The sequence below is a fragment of the Chenopodium album genome, chromosome 4 (assembly GCF_948465745.1).
Source record: "Chenopodium album chromosome 4, dcCheAlbu1.1, whole genome shotgun sequence".
NCBI lineage: Eukaryota > Viridiplantae > Streptophyta > Magnoliopsida > Caryophyllales > Amaranthaceae > Chenopodium > Chenopodium album.
In genome coordinates this window covers 19,179,075-19,188,423 of record NC_137837.1, presented here as the reverse complement: position 1 = coordinate 19,188,423, position 9,349 = coordinate 19,179,075, and the positions used below count along the sequence as shown (strand labels likewise).

At 37.4% G+C, this 9,349-nt stretch overlaps 1 long non-coding RNA gene across 1 annotated transcript; it reads right to left on the bottom strand.

Moving 5' to 3' along the window:
- Positions 1-4,265: 4,265 nt before the first annotated feature.
- LOC145626798 (uncharacterized) lies at positions 4,266-4,748 on the bottom strand. The gene is made up of 2 exons (XR_014111076.1): positions 4,657-4,748; positions 4,266-4,553 (listed from the first exon to the last, which is right to left on the bottom strand). It is a non-coding gene; the product is annotated as an uncharacterized LOC145626798 (long non-coding RNA).
- Positions 4,749-9,349: the final 4,601 nt, after the last annotated feature.

The following is a 9,349-nucleotide window of genomic DNA, read 5'->3' as shown; positions in this document are numbered from 1 at the left end:
ATACAAAATTCCGCATTCATTAGATCTAGAAACACCTAGCCATATTCGAAGTTGCCTTCGCCCTAGACGTGAAAGGTTTAATTTCTGAGGGTTTGGTCCTAAATCTCTCTTTCAATTATTTAATTTAATTGTTTTGATTATTATTTTCCTTGAAGTTACTAACGTGTGTATTTTGTTATTAGAAAGAGGTACGAGGCATCAAAGTAAGTACTTTAATTGATTTTTTGATGTTATGACGTAGAGATCATGTTTGTATTGTTATTATGATATTCCTAGTATCATGTCTAGGGTAATTTTAATATTAAATATGATTCCTGCGATGCTTCCTATGCTCTTCCTAATATTTATGATTGTTAGTATCATGTTATGGTTAAAGATTTGATTTTTATTGCTTAGTGACATGCTAGGATTTGTTATTAATCTTGTTAGTATCATGCCTAGGATCTTGCTATTTTTATTATGCTTTAACATGATTTATGATTATTTTTATAGTTGTTTTGATTGTGATTATAATTTTATAATTATTATTATTATGACTAACATGATTATTATTATGGTTAATATGATTGTTATTATGATGATTATTTTATTGTTATAATTTTATGATCATGATTATATTTATTATTGATTATTATTATGTTGCTTGATATTTATTGTTATTGCTTGATCACACATTTTTATTGCATGTTTAAAGGGAATTGGTACTTGTAATCACGCTTAATAAGATATTTAATAATCTTGTTTAGGGTTAATTGTGATTATAATTCAAGTGATCGCCAATAATAGTTTATTTGTGTATTAAATTCAACCAACATAGATTAAACAGGTTTAGGGTTAATCCTATTGATTGCATGTTAGTCAAAAAGCGCACATGAATACGATCAGAATAAAGTAGAGGTCTATTATTAGGGTAGGTTCAATCTCTTTAGGTTGGATTTGTACCTTCATCCCCGAACCCTATTTGGTTCAAGACCTTATGGAGTTGGCGATCTCTTGGATCGTTAAGGGGTGTAACCTTCATCCTATGAACGGTTTACAAGTTCCTTAAAAAACTTGTTGGCGACTCTTTTTGCTCTATCTTCTTTCCCTTTGGACGCCACCGTACATTAGTGTATGATCACAGTGGGGTTCGAGCTAGGGGTTAATGCTTGAAATTTATTCCCTACAGTTTTTGGCGACTCCACTGGGGAGGATTTCTATTTTAATTCCTGAATTTGTTTCGGCAATGATTTAGAATGAGTGGATGAGACTCGAAACGTTCTAAGTATTTCATGTGCGTAATTTTGATTAACATTATTGTCATATGCATAAAAAAAGATCTCATTGGAAAGACCATCCGTAATGAGTTAAAAACATAGGATTTTACACGTAGGAAATTTGAGGAATATCTTTCACAACTAGGACTGAAATAACACCGCGCGAAACTGGAAAATTTTATCGAGCACAGAAAGCTGCTGAGGCATGTGGGAAGTAGCGTCAGGGGCCAGAGCTTGGCGCCAGCATTTTAGTCGTAGCGCCAGGCGCTACAGTTAAAAGCTAGCGCCAGTCTCTGTTTGCTGGCGCCAATTTCCCCCAATACCGAGCCAGAAATATGCGTTCTAATTTCGACCGGTTTTTCGTATTGTTTGCTCGATCCTACTTCCTGATTGATTTTTTTTCTCACTTTTCCGAAACCCATATGTGTTCTACATATGGACATAACCCTCTGGGAATTCATGCTCCATCTACCCGATTGAACGCTCCGTGCAACAAAGGGTACATCCGAGATGTTGAATTCACCAAACCATGGAAGCGAGTTTTTTCTAAACTCGCGGTGTCCTATCTATCCACTCGCGCAAACCCTTCACAGTTAGGCTTCCGCGTGGTGCATCCGGAAAATTAACCATGTACCCTCTATTGACTAAACCATATCCCGAACTTTAGAGAACTAGAGCCATGGTTAGGTTGCAAACGCATTGCATCATATTGTGCCTACTTGACTAATTGTGCATTATTTGTTGCGCATACTCTATGTGGTTTTTTCTTAACCGTTTGTTTGACTTGTGTTAAGACTAAATAAACTAATTAATGACTAAAGGACTTTGTTTAATTAATTAATTAATTAATTTGAGCTAATAAATAAATATAAAATCGAGTCATAGTTCCTTTAAGTCAACCCGGATTTTTATTCCCGTATACTGCACAAATGTCAACTTGTTTTGGTAATAGCCGGAGTTATAGGAAGAACTACGAGTCTTACAACCTATAGATCTGTAGCCCCGAGTTTTATCTTTAATTTGGCGTTGGTTTCATCCAAATCAGAGTCACAGATAAAAGGTTATGACTAAAATACCACAGTCTGTCCAGTTTAATGCATATACGTGAGGTCTTAACTTAGTCTTTGCTTGAGTCTAGTCACATAGTCTAGCCACATGGTCATGACACAAGTCTTGACATGTCACCCACACTCACTAGTCTTAGCACACACTTTGAGTACACATCACCACGACCATGTCTTAGGTTCACGTATGGGTCGGTCTTTTTCGTCATTTAAGTTGGGGGTATATTCTATTCCTAATTCTTCATATCCCTCCACCTCCATCATTCTTCTTCACATTCTATTCCATTTTTCTTCACTTCCTCCATCCATTGTGTTTTGGGTGTTTTTGTCCCTCGGGAGAGTTACAACACGAAGACTGATCCGGGATGAGCTGTACCTGCAAAACAAACGGAGACACTTGTTGGGTGGTGCTCCGCCTCCGACGATCAAGTTAGTAACTTGAAAAGGAATAAAGAGTACGGAAATTTAGGTGGGTATCTGCTCGGATTCCAAGCTCAGGTGTTTCTCTGATGTAAGAGAATGCAGGTGTATTAAATGATCAAACCTTTTCTTTCAAAATGAGGGGTATCTCCCTATTTATAGGGTCTTTGGGAGTTGTGCCCCTGATTAGGTCACTTTACCCTAATCATTGGTGGGCTGCGCCGTTTTGCGGCATTCTCGGGATTTGGGCCTGAAGGCCGCCTTTTTTCCCTTATTTTCTGGAGTGACACGTGTCAAGCAGGGATTGGTCCACTTTGGGCCATCCTGAGGCTGACACGTGTCATCCTCTGATTGGACCACGTGGCGGGGTAAAATTACCCTAAACACATTGCATGTTGAATAAAGCTTGAGTCAAATAATTAATAATGAATACCCCCAAATTCCTTTTCCACAGTACTTGGTCGAGAAGAGAAGGGCGATTAATCAAGGACAACACCTTTGTTCAAGTATTACTTTTTGATAAACCGATTCGTCAAAAGAGGAAGGCTAAGAAGATAATGGCAACTCAAGAAGAAGTCAATGATCTTAGGAACCAACTGGTTACCGTGACTGAGACACTGAAGCTACTCACACTCAAGATCGATGATCCCGTGAAGCAACAACAAATGAACCTCATGCAAGAAAGTTTGAGCAAGCTATCTAGTGACTATAAATTTCAGGGCATGAGCTCATAAGGGGTCTTGCTGGACAAGGAACCACTAGTAGAAAAAGGCTTATTTGCGTCGCTCATTTATAGTGTATTTGCGTCGCTTCTATGAGCGACGCAACTGCTCGCGACGCAAATGACTTTTAAGTCATTTGCGTCGCTCCTAGGGGCGACGCAAATAAGAGTCATTTGCGTCGCTCCTTTATAAACAAGCGACGCAAATGACTTTTTTTATAAACTTATTTTTTGTCATTTGCGTCGCTCCTTTATAAACAAGCGACGCAAATGACTTTTTTTATAAACTTATTTTTTGTCATTTGCGTCGCTCCTTTATAAACAAGCGACGCAAATGACTTTTTTATAAACTTATTTTTTGTCATTTGCGTCACTCCTTTATAAAAGAGCGACGCAAATGACTTTTCTGATAAACTTATTTTTAGTCATTTGCGTCGCCCCTTTATAAACAAGCGACGCAAATGACTCTTTGGATAAACTTTTTTTGTTATTTGCGTCGCTCCTTCATAAACAAGCGACGCAAATGACTCTTCCAATATATGCATTTTTTGTTATTTGCGTCACTTGTTTATATAGGAGTGACGCAAATAACTGAGTAGACAATACAAAACTGTTGTATTTGCGTCACTTGTTTATTTAATGAGTGACGCAAATGAGGTGAATTTTTTTTTTTTTTTTAATTATAATAATTGCCTTGTATATGTTTGTAGTACCTGTTTTCCTTGCTAGTGGTATAAAGTTATATGCTAACGCTAATATAATTGAAAGGGAGTCATTGCAACTATATTGCCAAAACTTACGGGAGGTCCTAAGACAAAACATTTGATACCATAAAGATGTTTGTACTACAATTTCCCAATATGATTTTAACAAAAGAAACATAGTATTCAGTAATCATGAAAATGCTTCAAGTATCAAAATTCAAGGGTCTGCAAACAATACTAATTTCCAAGCCCTGTGATAGATCCTAGCTACATCACAATATCTATCCAAAAAACACGTTAAATTCCGGCAAAAGGCTTCTTTCCACCAGCAGCAGCTCCAGCTGGAATCACCTTCAACACATTGAACCTCACTGTCTTTGAGATAGGCCTGGATAATAATCAGGGAAATATGATCAAGTTAAACACTGAGATCTGTTAGAAATATACACAAATAACACAATATCAACCAAAGTGCTCCAAGAGCAACTGACCTGCATTGACCAATGATAACGTGGTCTCCTTCCTTGACACGGAAACAGGGTGACACATGTGCAGGGATGTTTGAATGCCTCTTCTTGTACCTGCAAGCAACATAACAACAAACAAAATAATAAGAATACCGAACAATCACATATAACACAACAGCACTTGGGAAAACAAAATAGCTAGTACAAATCCGGAATGAACTGAGTTGAATCTAAGTTGCTTCTCCATAAATTATTTTACCCTCTCTAAAGTGCATCCATTGGCATCCTTCTTTTCTCCTCAAACTAGAACATTATCCCATGTATAAATCAAACTATAAATTCTTCCCAAAGGTCAAGATACTTAGTTCAGGTAACATAGCATTAACAAAGTACAATCACACTTATTTATCAAAAAAAAAGGTACAATCACACTGAAGAGACCATTTAAGAATCAACGTGATCACGTCACATAGTAGCAAGATATTGATGCCCAGCTCCACCTAAAAGCATTGGGTGATAAATAGCTTTACATTGAATCAACAGCAGCAAATATGTGTCGCATCAGGGATCATGTCTTTGATTGAATTTAGAACGATTAAGAAAATATATAAGATCAAGAAGGAAGTAACAAATCTCAAATTTCTATAAATAGCCTAAACCAAAACCCAAAAAGTAGTCCTCTGTCAAGACAAATGTCAAACAACCACAAAATCTGATTACTGATTACAAGAGATCACTATAACACAAGCATATCAAAATGGCTAGTTTGCCCATACTTGACACAACAATGCTCAAGTATCAATCAGTCAACCATGTCATAAAGAACCAAGACTAACAATTCTAATACACATCTTTAATGGCTAAAGCTAAAATAAAGGCCCCTGTGTTGAAATGGATTCTAGTACAGCCTCTGCCAAGTTTTTGTTCTCTATCACAGCACTTCCAACAATTGGAATGCTATCATGCTTGGAAAATCCTATCTGTTTAACACATGACATTCAAGATACACACCAAATTGAGTTCTAACTTCTTAGACTAAAACATCCACATTGCATGAACTTAAATTAATTTTATCGAACATAATATATGTTACTAACCGTTGGTGATCTCAGAGGTGATTGTGTAAACAAAATAGAATGCCCTTGTGGAAACTTCTTGTCCTTAAAGATGTCAAGGAATTTTTCAACCGCCTTTGCTTCTTCATCGGTGTAGATTCCGATGGCCTTCCAGAATGCAATGCAATTTTCTGTCAGTTTATCTGAATACTGTTGTCTTGTTAATGGGACGATCATGGTAACCTGTGTAAATTTTTCAAATGGACCTACAAATTATTTGCAAGCATCAAGTTAACAACTACATTTGACAGTAAGACGCTATTAAACTGTTGCAGCAACTGCAATGGGGCTCCTAACAAAGTGATTTCCATCTGACCATATCAACTCTCCGAAAACGTACCCTGCTGGCAAGCCACCAGCTTGAGCTTTTAAGGTCACCTTATAACTCTTCTCTTCTCCAGCTTTCGTGAACTGCAAAGACTTCGGTTCCACAGTGACCTCAACGCCGTTTGGTTGGGTGACACGAGCTTCATAAGTCGAGGCCTCTGCCACATTCTTAACTGTTCGAGTGACAGTGACTGAGCCAGATAGTTAAGCACTGTGATTGAAGGGTAGTTGAAGTTCAATAGGCCACTACTTGTAGTGTTTGATGCTTAACATTTGTAGGAAGGATCAAAGGACTGGAGCATGGTTTGGTTATAGCCAAGAGAGCAAAGGAACTCTAAATAATCGCATGTGGTTAAGTCATAGACTAGCCCTGGATCCATGGCACGGTTTGGTCTAACATGTCCTGCTCCATAGGCGAATGGATCGGTTGTTGTGAAAGATGCATCCAGCATTGGCTTCTCTGTGTTATCTTTGACTCTAGCTGCCACAAAATAAAATGTAAAATGTCATATATTATCTAGATTTTGTCTAGAAATGTTTCATATGCTCATGACTTCAATCCGAATAATAAGTAGATCAGAAAAAGCGTTGCAGGGTTACCGGTAGTCATTATAGCAGATCTTATTGCGGCAGGGCTCCATGTAGGGTACAGAGTCTTGAGAAGGCCAGCAACCCTAGATATATGAGGGCAAGACATAGAAGTACCCGAGTCTAACATAAAGGAAACTCTACGCTTATGGGATAAGGTTCTTCTGTTGGACTTACTGCTCCAGAGTATGCAGCTAAGACATTCACTCCTGGTGCCGTGATATCAGGCTGCAGAGCACAAGAACTCGTCATTGTTACTTTGTTAGACATTAATACTCGAGTCCAAGTTAACATTCTCAATACTTTTTGACATTTTCATTGACATTTTCAACACATTTTCAGAGAACAAAACTGCAAACCATTTTCAGAAATTATAAATTGCATTTTAAACTAAATGAATGAGCCATTCCCTCAAACCATATTCTGAGTTCTATAGCAATTATGACTTCAATTTCATGAAATGTTTACGCATTACAGAAACACAAATCAAAAATAAAAAAACCCTAGAACAGAACTAATGAATTGGACGAAAAAAAAAAATACAACTTCACTAAATACAAGAAATCTTACCTTAGGTGAAATAAACTCATCAAATTCAACAATGTCGAACTCCTACACTAATCAAACTTCAATTATTGTTGCTGTAATTTGCTAGAACTTCCCCGGTGTTTTTGGGGGCGAAATTAATCGATTTTTCCAGTCGAAACTTTCAGTCATTGCTCGAATATGAGGCCAGGATTTTTACTTGAATTTTTTGGGGTTTCTAGGGTTCGAATTCCTATGGTTTTGAGTAGATTTTTTGCTCAAAATGGGGGAATTTTTGTGGGAAATGCTCAATTTTTCTGGGGTTTATGGGTTCGGATTTCTTAGGTTTTTTGGTCCAAATTTTTGCTCGAAATTGCTCAATTTGCTGCTGATTATAGGTCTTCAACTTGATTGCGATTTTGAATGTTGAATTTGCTGAAGAATCGGTGTTTTTTTGGCCGAATTTGTTGGATTTAAGGGTCGAATTTGTGGGTGTTTTGGCTGTAGAAATTCACTGGAGTTGCAACTTGTTTTTTCTTTTTGTTTAGTGGAAGGTAGGCATGAAAAACTAAGGTCAAAATTCTGAAATAACCTAAATGCAAAAGATACATTTGCGTCACTTCATTATTAAAATGCGACACAAATAACAAAAACATAATGCTGTATATTAGTCATTTGCGTCGCTCATTTATTAAAAGAGTGACGCAATTTATTCACTCACTCATTTGCGTCACTTGTCAATAAATGAGTGACGCAAATAATATTATTATATGCGTCGCTTCAATAAATAAGAGCGACGCAAATAATAAAAATCTGCAATACAACAGTTATTTGCGTCGCTTCTTGATAAATATGCGACGCAAATAACATTTCAGGATGGTAAAATTTAACATTTGCTTCGTTCTTTCTAATGAGTGACGCAAATATGGCGACGCAAATGTACGTTTTTCTACTAGTGAACTTCTTCCACATATGTTCAACGCCACTGACATCCCTAAATTCAAGGCAACTGATAAGCCTTATTTTCATTTAAGAGCTTTCAAAACCATAATGAGTATTAAGGGTATCGATAAGAAGGTTTTCCCCTCTCTGTTCCCACTATCTCTTGAAACCGTTTGCCAACAATGGTTCTTCTCCCTTGACAAGGAGAAAACCTCTACCTGGGAATCGATAGTTTACGCTTTCGTTGATAGGTACAAGTGCAATATCCAAGTTGAAACCGACCATAGACAACTTGAGATGCTAAGACAAAAAGAGAATGAAGGCTTTACTTCTTTCTTCAATAAATGGAGGGAAACTTCCGCCAAGATGATTGAGGTCCCCACCGAAAAGGAGTCTGTGAGGATGTTTATCAAGAATCTCCAAGAAAAGTATTCGAAGCACTTAAAATATCAACACAACTTGAATACTTTCAAGGCCGTTTATGACATCGGAATTGAAATCGAAAACGACCTCGCAAAGCAAAAAGCTACTAACAATAGTAACCACGGTGGCTGGAAAGGAAAGAAGAGCGACAATCCTTCTTCTTCCGAAAACGCCCACTCTAGTAATAATGTTAGTACCTTTGACCATAATGGTGTCTTAGCCATGGACAATCAAGGGTCTAAAAGGAAACCCAGGCGAGAGTTCACACCCATTGGAATGACCTACGATGCTGCTTTCGATCGTCTCTATGATCGAGGATTAATCAAACCTATTGGCCCTACCGAGGATCCAACACCAGAAAATCGATCTTCGAGATGGAATCCAAACTCCTATTGCAAGTACCATCGAGGGCGCGGTCATACTACTGAAGAATGCTACAGGTTTCAAAACCTCATTCAAGATCTCATAGAGGCAAATAAGATCCCATTGCCTCTAGCTAGCGAGAAGACTGGGTGATGATGAAGCGAACAACACAAGACAAGAGGCGAGCTTCAACGACAAGATTTCATGACCTCTTTTTCTATTTCTTTTTCATTTTTTCCTTTCCTCAACAAGTCTAGCATAGGCACCTTTTCTTTTCCTTTAGATTATTTTTGTAGTCTTTTTTCCTTTTCCCTCTTTTAATAAAATGAGCATTTATTTTCTTATATATGATCATTTCATTACATTGCATTAAAAAAAAAAAAATCCATGTCGAATTAAGCACAAGGTATACCAATGATTTGAGGCACCCCTTG